Consider the following 12571-nt stretch of genomic DNA (forward strand, 5'->3'; position numbering starts at 1 on the left):
AGTGCATTCAGGCTATACATTTTTTTACCAGTATGTGTGTTCCCTGGGAATCGAACCCACGACCTTTTGCGCTGCTGACGCAATGCTCTACCATGCATTTAACCTGCAGTTACAAATGCATAAATAATGATTTGATATATTAAACATAAAACGTTGAATACAGATATTTTAAATGATTTAAAACATGAAAAAAAAAAGAAAAAGAAAAAGCCGAAATGTGAAATTAAAACCGCCAGCAGGTGGCAGCAAATCACTGTTAATATTTATACTGAGCTCTGAGCTGTCAGCTTAATGGAGTGTTTTTACCTCTTTAATACTCTCAGATGAATAACTAAACATCTGTCTCTCACTGTCTTTCATTCTCTTTTTCTATGGGCTAAAGGGGCACTGCTTGGTTCGCTAAGCCTGTAATAGGCTTAAGCAGGACAGAAACACTCTTCTCTCTGCTCTCGCACTAGCTTTATGGCCAGCCTCTCTCTATCAGTGATTTATTCTCAGGGAGAAAACAGAAAGAGTGAGAGAGGCAGAAACAAACAGACACAGCATGGTGGACAGTGTGAGCAGTCAGGAGAGATTTACTCACTCAAGTCAACTGGAACAGATCTAAAACATTGGCCACATGCACACTGATGCATACAGAACTGAAACGAGAACAGATAAAAGTGCCCTGACTGACAGACAGACGACAGATAGATATTGTCTTGACAGGAAGATATTCAAAGTAGCTTCATTAGGTCGTCTGCAGTTTAGGTAAACTGACCGCTGTATGAACCTGATAGTCAGATAAGCTAATCAGGGCTCTGTCCTGAACTTTGACATCTGCCGCCCCTCCTCCAGCCACCACCTTCTCACAAACATTTCTTATAAATGCTAATTTCACAACCATGACATTGAAATGAAGCATGAAATATAGATGCAAGCTCAGAACAATCAATGTTCATTACTAGGAAATATTCCACCATGATTCTACAAGTTCTATATTGATAACCATAAAAATACACATCTCTACACATACGCAAGTTCATATTTATACAAATATTCAGGCCACATCTATATGCATGTATTTAAATCCACACGATTCACCTAGATCTCTAAATACTCTCCACATCCCTACTGTGTTGTCAGTCTAAACTTAGTTTCACTTCACTGATTCGGGCCGGTCTCCAGTCAATCAGTTTGTTGCTATGGGAAGCTCAGAATGTTTCCTGCTCTTTACCGCTCTGTTTTAATCATCTGACCTTTAATTCTGCCTCAGTAATGTCACTCGTCCTCTGCAGCACTCACTCTTTAAGGGTAAATGAATGTCAAAAAAGTCTAAACAAGTAGAGTAAACTGATTGAATTACTATTAAAGCTTGAATTTGAGTGTTCAAAATAATGAGTGTGCAAAATTAGTGCATAATATGGATCCTGGAAAAATCAACGTGTTTATAAAAATAATCTCTTACAAACACCACTGATCTGAAGTTTGGGGTCAGTAAGATTTTATTTTTTTTTTTAATAAATATTCAGTTTAGGATAAAATATTCAGTTTTATTCAGTAAGGATGCATCCAAGACGTCTATAATGTTACAAAATATTTCTATTTCAAATAAATGCTGTTCTGTTGAATATTCTATTCATCAAAGAATCCTGAAAAATCATGGTTTGCACAAAAATATTAAGCAGTGCAATGCAGCACCAAATCAGCATATCAGAATTTCTGAAGGATCATGTTAAAAAATCTGCTTTGTCATCAAAGCAATAAATTAATTGAAATAGAAAACACACTAAATTGAAATAATACTCCACAATATTACTGATTTTACTGTATACTGATCAAATAAATGTGAGCATAAGAGATTTTTGTCAAAAAAGCAAAAAAATCTGACCTCGAAATTTTGAACGGTAGTGTATCTACTTCCTAAATTTCAGTATTTTTCTCTGTTCCTTCCCCATCAAGCTCTCAGTAACTGCTGCTAATTTAAAAAGAAAAAAAAACATATTCATGAACATGTCGGTGACCTTAAGACAAATGTTATATAAAAAATTCAGATAAACATACATACACATACATACACACACAGAGAAAAAAATATATATTGAATTCCATTATTTCTGTGGCTGTGTGCCATGAGGACATTATATAATAGGTATGAATTTCCAGTGTGCGCAAGTGAACAAAAGTACAAAAAACATCAGTCATTCATCAAATCCCTTGGGGATTGACAACCAGGTGACTCTCAAATTGTCCTGTATATGTAAAAGCATACAGGAATGGAAATGGATACTGTCTGTATATGATCAGGTAACTGAAGTCAATCGCATTCTCTAAAATGGCTTTCACATTGGGTAGTTATAGAAACTAAAAAAATAGCCACCAGTGTGGTCCCGCGAGGACTACATTTTAGGAACTCTAAAGTGACTGAGCCGGCCGACAGCAATGTCATTTAAGCAAGTCATTCGGCATCACCAACAACTGGAGGATGGCGAAGTGCCTGGACTTCAGCATCGGTCCATCTATCACTGTTTCCCATGCTCGAGGAGTTAGTTTGTGGAGTAAGTACAGTATATGTAAACTGTGTATTTACACTACTTTTTAAAAATGGCGGGTGCCCGTTTTCTTATGGTATGTATTCGGTCAATCAATGTACACTACTTACATCACTAGTAGATATTGTGCTAGGTTAGACCCTAATCTGAAGTAGAAGCTAATTTATTCCCCCAAAAGGTGTTCCTATAATTTAACCCGTTCCCAGTTTCTGCAGTGTGAACAAACCAAAAAGCAGGTACTTCCGCCAATAATTATAGCAAGCAACTATGACAACGCTCCACCTGAACTCACAGCAGCCTTGAGCAGCGCTTGTAACCATAGTGACTGATAATGATAGTAGGCTAAATTTCAGGACTTGTATTGCATCTTTAAGGATGTGCTTTAGAAATGGTTTAGCATTACAGACAACATTACTGTTGCTTCCATCCTCTCAGATATTAGGCCAAAACCTTCTTTTTAACAGGTGATTGCCTTGCTCTCCGACCACACAATCATAGAAGAGTTTACATAATAACATGTAATAACAATTACATGCTTTGGTCATCATCTGTGGTTCTTCTCATATCAGGCCAAAATTACATTAGATCATTTTTGGTAGGCACTTTAGTATATGCTCCAAACTATTTTTTATTTTATTTTTTAACATTTACTAACCTTTTTTCCCCATACTTTACACTCTTTGCTAAACAAAGGTTCCAAAAGGGGGTTTTCTAAGCGATGCCATAGAAGAGGAACTTTCAGTGAACAGTTCAGAAAATAACTATTTTTTTCTTAATGTGAAGAACATTTGAATAAGCTGAAGAAAAAAAGTTATTCATCATACCATATATGGAAACAAAGAACATTTATTTTTAGGAGTGTATGGCCATTTCTGATACAGCAGGTCATAAAATTGATTGATGACAGCATGGATGCACATTTGCATCTCCAAAAACATGAGAAAAACACAACACCAGAGCAAATGGCATAAGCATTAGAACTAAAGATCAAAGTCTTTCCTCTTTTACAATAAACACCACTTCATTGGGAGTGACTCCTAACAGGCTTACATTAACCACAGCAGTTTCTCTCTTTCTCATCTGATGCTCCGTTTTCTTTCTGTCTACCAGAGCACGGAGCAAGTTGAGCGCTGGACAGGAGGATGGTAGTCAAGGTCGGTTAGCAGATCGTGAGAAACCACAAAAACAGATAATGTGTAAACCCCAGTAACGGACACAAACACTGGAAGAGGAAGACACCAGCAAAGATGCACAGAGAGAGCACAAACAGAAAGTGAAAGCGCATAAAAGAGCTTGTTAAATATAGATTTAGAGGAAACTAAAAAGTAGAACACACTCTATCAGTGGTCAATGGTAAAGATTCAGTTTAGCTGTTTTAGTGCTCAGAGATTTTAAGCGATTACAGTCTAGTCAATGTCTTTCAAATAAATTTCACATACAACACAGAGTAATGTAAAGCTGTTCTAACACTGCACAGATCGATGACGGTACTAGTTTCTGAATGAATAAGAATTGAGGAAACTGCTCTATCACTCGCTAAATTTCCCTTACTTTCATTTCCTCAATCTCTCTGACTTTTGATTCATTAAAGGGGTCATGACATGTTTTTTTTTATTATTTTATTATGTTTCCACAAAAAAATATTAAGTAGCACAACTGTTTTCACCACTGATAATAATGAAACATGTTTCTTGAGCACTAAATCGTCATATCAGAATGATTTCTGAAGGATGACACTGTGAAGACTGAAGTAATGCTGCTAAAAATGTAGCTTTGCCATCACAGAAATAAAATTCATTTTTAAAATATAATAAAATAGAAAACAGTTATTTTAAAATGTAATAAATGTTTTATTATTTTTAATTTTTTTTAAATGCAGCCTTAGTGAGCATAAGAGACTTCTTTCAAATACATAAAAAAATTCTACTAATTCCAATCGTTTGAGCGGTAGTTTATTTCATTCATTACTGAAATACTACTTACAAACCATGTAATGTGTATTTTTAGCTAGACATTGTCAAATGAACAGACAATCATTAATTACACTGATTTAAGCTGTACATTTTTCACTAAAATGAACCAGCTCATAAGAGTCTTTGAAACATCATTTGATTTTGGCATTTGTAAACAAATCACACATGACACAAGACAATAAATAAGCACACAGGCTTTGCAACAACACCCATCCCATAAAAATCTGGAATACAGAATCAAGGCACAGATCAAGACTAACTGGCCCTGTAATCTAAAGTCACGCCTTCTTGCTCATTTGGTGACAGTGTCACCTGTAGGCTTATATAAAGCAGACCAAATGAACACGTAAATATGAGGCTTTCATTGCAAAAGCTGCAATGAAGCATATGGCTGACTTAATGAACTTCAGTATAATCAATAAGACAAGCTTGACCTTCTTTATGCATCGCAACATAAGTACATGACCACTGATGTTGGTTAAATAATGCTAACCATTAATGCTACAATCCAGAAAAACAAGCCAAATGTGCTGATCTTGCTGCACAGACCTTTGATTCCCTCTCACATTTCCAGGTGCTCGTTAAAGAAGAGCTTTCCAAGAAAATTGACAAATATGTGTAACCAAATAAAAAGCACAACTCTGCCCTCTACGTCAGTTTACAGACCTTCTTTCAGCTCCCTCTGCCTTTCTTCCTTTACCTCTCCTTCTGTACACAGTGTGCCAGTCAACATGTTGAACGTATTCCCTGCACAGCAATCACGTCCCAGTCAACCCTCTCAAATGCTGTGTGTCGACTCCAACAAGAGGGCATCAACCGCACAATCTTTGGCAGCACAGGTCAACCTAGGTTGTACAGTCCAGCTAAACAAATATATGGTGCAACAGGGCTAAATGTTCACTTATTTATGAAATGTGATCTTTCAACAGACCCGAGTTTCCCTTCTAATCCCATACCAAATCCTCTACATTCCTGATTTCTCACAGGCAGTGTTGGCCAAACAATTTTGTTAAACATGCGTTTGACTTCCAGTTGTGGGAAGATACACTAACTAAAGGCGTCTTTGCTCCGCTGAGTTAAGGCTGCTCTGTGCCTGCTGAAAATTCAGTGTAAAGACGCAATGCTGCATCAAAGTCAGACTAAATTATGCCTGCTCAGACCCACCTCAGCCCCTAATATAATGTAATTGCTTTGTAAATGCATTTAAGCTATCTCTGAGCAGCATTAGGGGTTGAGGTTGGTCTGAGCAGGCATACTTTAGTCTGACTTTTATGTGGCATTGTGTCTTTACACAAAATTTTGAGCAGGCACAGAAGAGCCTTAACTTAGCTGTGTAAAGACACCTTTACTAAAGAGACATCTGTCCCTTTTTCTACAGCTGGACAAACATTAAAACAAACATTAAAGGATTAGTTCACTTCCAGAATAAAAATGTCCTGGTTTCCAGTTAAAAAGTATATACATTTTAATGTTTTTAAGAAAATGACTGATCGTTTCACTAGATGAGACCCTTATTCCTCGGCTGGGATCATGTAGAGCCCTTTGAAGCTGCAGTGAAACTAGGGCTGTGCAAATAATCGAATGCGATTTTCATGCGTATCTAGTCAGTAAAGCCGGTTCTGTGATTAGTAGTAAATCTCCAGCACGTGCTTTCAGATGGAGCGGCATTTACTACACAGAGCCGTAGTTCACTGACAAGTTACGCAAGTTACGGCTCTGTGTAGTAAATGCCGCTCCATCTGAAAGCACGTGCTGGAGATTTACTACTAATCACAAAACCGGCTTTACTGACGAGATGCGCATGAAAATCGCATTCGATTATTTGCACAGCCCTAGCTGAAACTGCAATTTGGACCTTCAGCCCATTGGCCACCACTGAAGCCCATTATATGGAGAAAAATCCTGGAACGTTTTCCTCAAAAAACCATCTTTTCTTTTCGATTGAAGAAAGAAAGACATGAACATTTTGGATGATATGGGAGTGAGTAAATTATCAGGAAATTTTTATTCTGGAAGTGAACTAATCCTTTAATGGCCAAAGGTCATTTTATAGTGCATTAAACATAACTATTCAGTATGTAAATGTAAGTATGCAATTAGCTTTTAGAAACAATCAAATTAACATAATACATTCTATCCTTAATGCACCCTACTGTGAAGAAACAAAATGGGTTAGCCTAAACCATATAGAAGATTTCTTGTTGCAATCACCCACCAATTTGTATGTTTGCCCACCAATTTATTTGTTTACTCTTTGTTGTCATGACAGGCCATCTGTTTCCAAGCTTGTGTGGTCTTAAGTAATCAACTCCGATGCTAAATTACTGCCAACTGAAAACACATCTTAAAGTAAAGCTTTAGATAAATGAATGACTGACACTGGTCAAGTACATAAACACTTTAGTTAAGCGGCTCTTAAGTGCTCATCCATACCACATTTCTCCAGGCCTGAAATGCAAACACACAAACTTCATAAGCCTTCTCCAGTTGAGCTACTACAAAAACACAAGACACAATGTGAAATCAAAGCATACTTCAGACTTATGTAATATATTCTAAACTGGGCTAAAAGTCTAATTTAATTCATGGCATCACAGTCTGATGCACTGTAATGCTAACATTTTTACCAAATGTAACACGACTGCTAATGTATTATGTATTTCCAGTAGGCGGTGCTTTATCACAACAAAATGTGACTAAGCAGACGGGCTGTTTGGGAAGTCATGCATCTAATCCCTTCCCGAACTTCATATAATGATTCATAACAGATATATCTGGTTAATGCCATTGGTAATTACTAATGATACTTGGATTCAATCATTTGACAGCAAACATCTTCACTACTCAAATTACATAACAAAAGAAGACAATGTTAAAGTGTGTGATTGTCAGTTTAGCCATGAAAACGTTGATTTGAACATCTGAGTGATTCCTGGAATGCACAGGAATGAAAAATCAAACTAACTTGTTACTGTAGCTATTTGATGACTACTGCCATCAATCACTTGCTAAACTAGTTTACCAATAATCTGTGCAAAAAAAATGTGCTAATTTTCTGTGATGATCCTTGTTGACCGATTTCATTTTTACTCTACTTCTGGTTACATGTGACTGAGTCATAAAGCACTATTAGAATACTACTGGAACTACGACTGGAAAGAACTGTAATAATTTCTAACCCAGATAGCACACGTACATCTTCAAGATGTCTGTTAAAGATCGCTTAATCTGGAAAGCATCTGCTGTGTACAAACATCTGATAGACGTCTCTAAGATGTCAGTTTTACATACATTCGAAATCATAAACATCTTAAAGACATTTTCTAAATGTCTATTTGACATCTGATAGGAAACGTCCTATAGACGTATTACAGATGAGCAAACACAAATACGTCTTGCAGATGTAAATGCTCGGTGATGTGAGTGTGCTATCAAGGTAATAGTTTAATCAAGGGTTTGAGCGTCAGGAGGCATTAACATTTACATAGCTGGTTCTCTGGTCATTTTCAACTTTCTCTTGCAATTAAGATTTGGTTCTCAGTACGCTATCACAAATTCACAAATTTGTATATCACAAATTCACCAAAATGAACCACATCGAATATTTTTCCCTGTAAGAGGAAAAAAAATCAGGTCTAGTATATTATACATCTAAAAATCAGATACATAAATTATGAGCTCTGTACATTTTAGGGGCATATTAAAAAGCAATGTGTTCACAAACAGTCACATTAAGAAAATCACACAGGTACAGCGCACATGTATAGGCTACACAGTCTATATGAATGCACAAAAGCTCACGCATGCACACATTTGACACTGTTGAACGGAAACTAACAAATTGCATGATGGGAGATAAAAGAATCTGCTGTGGAAGATAATATCAAAGGAGAAAAATAGAGAACATGCCTTTCACTTTCTCACTAGGGCAACTGCTACTGTCGTGTGTCAGGGACTAATTAACTCAGATTCACATAACTGCGCTATGATTAAAAAAAGCCCAATGCCCTTAGCATAACGGTCAAAGCACGTCTAAATGAGCGTACGCGCACGCCTTTCTTGTTAGGGGTTCGAGCACGAAGTGCTGAAACCCTATTGTAATTGTTAGGATTTTTATTATTATTATTATTATTATTATTATTATTTTTATTATTATTATTCTTCCCTAAAACTGATCGTGCAGCCTAAACTGTAAGGCCTAGAGAGCTGAAACTTGGTCAAAAGGTAGTAGTCATGCTCGCTACTCAGGCGCAAAGAGCCGGTCCAATCGGCCAATAGGTGGCGCTACAGCGATCAAAAACGCAAAAGCCCTCATAACTCCTACACCGTTTGTCGTAGACTCAAGTGTCTTATATCTTTGGATTCCTTGGCTTAATCAAAACAAAATGACTATCTCCGATTCCATTTCCGTCTATAAAAATGTTCCGCCATTTTGAATTTTGTCAGAAACCTACTTTTGCGAACTAGTCCTAGGTTTTTCACCCTATCGGAACCAAACCAGTGCAGAAATGTTCTTTGGACACTGAATATCAATAATTATAAAAAAAAAAGTTGAAATTTCGATTTTTGCGCGAAACAGTATGCCAAAAAGCGTCTATGCTAACGTTAGCCAAATGTTAATTGTAGCCCGATCAGAACCAAACCAGTGCAGAAATACTCTATGGACAGTGTTTAGGAATAATTATCAAAAAAAGGTTGAGCTTTCAACTCACGGTTGCAAAGGGGCGCCAAAACATTTGTAAGTGGCGGGGCCAATTTGACTAAAATGGCTATAACTTTTGAACGGAATGAGATATCTTCACCAAACTTGGTACATATGTGTAGGAGCTTAATCTTTGGTCAAATAAAAAAAAATTGCGCAGCTCTACCACTTGGTGGCGCTATAAGACAGAAGAAAAAAAACAGAAAAACAGCTATGACTACGCAACCGTTGGTCCGATCGACTTGAAAATTGGTATGCAGTGTCTTTGTCCAAAGTGGCACAAGTGTCTATGAGGAGATCGACTTGAAAATTGGTATGCAGTGTCTTTGTCCAAAGTGGCATAAGTGTCTATGAGGACATTCGCGTATCTAAAAAAACATGGCCGCCATTGGCCAAACAATTTTAAGCACCTATTTGACAGGGTTAATGGAGGTCGATCGGAATGAAACTCGGTGGGCATGTTCGACACATAGCCCTAAAGGTCTGTAAGAGTGTTGAAAGAAATCGGCCAGTGGGGGCCGAAATTGCATTTTTCAAGTGTGTAAACGATTGTATATTGCACGATTTTTCACACATCAACACAATATGCATATCGTTTGATAGATCTTCTCATAATGAGTAACTTTGCTTCTAGAAACATTGCTGTCAATCAAATCGTTCATTAAATATTCACAAATATGTTAAAAACCTACTTTTGCGAACTAGTCCTAGGTTTTTTGCTCAATCTCGATCAAACCACTGCAGCACTTTTGCAAACTAGTCCTAGGTTTTTCGCCCGATCGGAACCAAACCACTGCAGTAATATTCTCTGGACTCTCTAGATCAATAATTATCAAAAAAAATTTGAATTTTTTCGTCCTTTGGTTAGCTATAATGGGCTCATTTTTAAAGGGGCGTGGTCAAATATACTCAAAAGCCTATAAAACCTAAACGAAAACTCAAACCTTTACGAAACCTGGTGACAACATGTGTCAGATGACTCTTAACAAGCATGCAAACTTTCATGGAGATCGAACCGTAGGTGGCGCTATAACAGTTGAAAAGGCATCAAAAACACAAGATTTCTATGGTAAATGGCCTCAAATTGCTAAAAAAATTCTCATATATTTACACGAAAACTAGATCTTCATATCATATGATAGATCTCCTCATTTTGAACAACTTTGCCTCTAGAACCAATGCTGTCAATCAAACTGGTCATTAAATATTCAAGATTATTTAAAAAACCTACTTTTGCGAACTAGTCCTAGGTTTTTTGCCCGATCGGAACCAAACCACTGCAGAAATATTCTCTGGAGAAAGCCCACAATGTCTCTCAAAACTGTGTAAAATTATGCATAATTTCACTCTAAACAAGCATGCAAAATATAAGAGAAATTGGGCAAAAAATAACATTATAATAGTTATAAAGGTTAAACACAGTGTTGTATGAGAAATTGCATCTATAACCACTAGATGGCAGCGGAAGACCACTAATGGACTCATTAAATGCACTGAAACAGTACTGTTCATAGGTTAGCTTAAGGATTCATCCTAAAACATTATAAAATCACTGTTATAACATTTAAAATCACATTGAGTCAAAGTTTATCATTTTGTTCATACAGACATATCAGTTTTTACAATTATGCCAGATTATGATTACAGTGAAACCTGAAAATGACATATACACTCTTAAAAAGAGAAGACTTGTAATAAGTTTTGTGTCACCTATCATTTATTTCAAATATCTATATCTAAAACAAAATGTGTGTGCATGTATGTCTGTATATGTGTGTGTGTCTCTGTGTCTGTATGTTTAAGTATGCTTATTGAGTATTAATAAACTAGTTTAATCATTTCATTTCAGTGTGTGTGTGTGTGTGAGCATATTCTCCATTTTGGATGTGTTTTACTGTCAGCCATACATCCAGGTTGGCGTAGACCCTAAAATATACCACCTTCAATGCCTTTATGTGCTTGAACCCCGGTCATTGCTGCTTGTCGCTATATTAATCTATTTGTTTCTTGTATCTGCAGTAGCAGTCGCGTGGCCAAAATGAATGTGACACCTCAAAACGGAAGGACAGTTCACATTTCGGCAAGAGATATGGCTTTAATAACCCACTCTTGCTTGATTTATATCTCCAGTCACAACCGTATTGTATCACGGCGATAGAACTGCCTTAATGTTTTAATCATGAACTCTTCGTAACGTAACAAACTTTCACCCACTGAAACCAATTTGGCTCTTCAACCACGAGCCCAAAAGAAGAGCTTCTTACTGACAGCTCCGCACTATCGCTCATGACGGTAAATTCAACAGCCTGAAGAAAACTTTCGCCCAGGAGCGTGCGCTCGTTTTCCGCTGAGCGCTCAATGTTGTCAGAATTAACTTCAAATGCGAACGGGTCAAACGCGCAGAAATATGGAGCTGCATTCGCTGGACTGTAATGGAGTTGGAAATGTGAGCTGGACCGTCCGTGAGACTTGACAGGCGTGCTGGAGGGGGGCTGGACTCTCTGCCTGTTGATCCGATAATAAAAAAAATCAGGGTGCAAGAGCGTGGGGGCTTGCGAAACACCGGTGGCAAACGCGCACTGTCTGAACTGAACAGGAACATTTTCGGTAAGATTCTATTAGACAAGTTATGTGTTCTGAGATCTCTAAGAGCAACGTAAACAGCTTTAATTCAGCGCGAAAAGTCCAGCCCCAGTGAAGTCTCAACATGATCAACCGTGGACATTTGTTTTGTAAATAACTATGCTGTTAAAACAACATTTTACATCGACAAACAACATTTAGGACACACTGAAAGCGCACAGATGCATGAAACATACCTCGGCAGGTCTTCTAAATCCGCTGTCGTTTCGCATAAAAGTACAGCAAAGCTCCAGCAAAGCGCCTACGACCCAGAAAGGCAACCTTTCTGCCCCGTCTATCTCAACCAGCAGTGTGTTACGCAGTTTTTCATGTGCTTCTCCCCCCCCTCTCTCTCTCTCTCTCTCTCTCTCTCTCTCTCGGCGATGTCCGATTCGTAAGCGAATCGTTCGTTTGAGTCGAATCGCATTAATGAATCGTCTGAACCGTTTCACCAAATCCCTCTGAACGATTCTTTCACGAATCTGACTTTGAACGTGTCCGAGCAGTTCTGGAGTCAACAAATCACTGAACTGCGAAGCTTTCGGACATGTCCGATTCGTAATGAACCGAGAATCGATGGTAGCAAGAGCATTGGGGGCGAAAAGTAGCCTAGATTGATTTTAAAAGCGGACAGTAGAAATGTTACAAACAAATCGGCATGATATTTTAACCAACACACATACAAAAAATATGGTTTTATCAAAACGTAAAAACCTTTTTTTTGTCAAGAGACAATAGCATTT

The 12571-nt window shown here is 37.6% G+C and overlaps 1 protein-coding gene across 1 annotated transcript in view; it reads right to left on the bottom strand.

Moving 5' to 3' along the window:
• LOC107687020 (signal transducer and activator of transcription 5B-like) overlaps positions 1-12150 on the bottom strand; it is a 97791-nt gene extending 85641 nt beyond the window's left edge. The window contains exon 1 of the mRNA XM_016484158.1: positions 12026-12150. The gene's annotated coding sequence lies outside the window, so the exon portion shown is untranslated. The remainder of the gene's footprint in view (positions 1-12025) is intronic.
• Positions 12151-12571: the final 421 nt, after the last annotated feature.

Source organism: Sinocyclocheilus anshuiensis, unplaced genomic scaffold, assembly GCF_001515605.1.
Source record: "Sinocyclocheilus anshuiensis isolate Anshui unplaced genomic scaffold, SAMN03320099.WGS_v1.1 scaffold1287, whole genome shotgun sequence".
In the NCBI taxonomy this organism is placed as follows: domain Eukaryota; kingdom Metazoa; phylum Chordata; class Actinopteri; order Cypriniformes; family Cyprinidae; genus Sinocyclocheilus; species Sinocyclocheilus anshuiensis.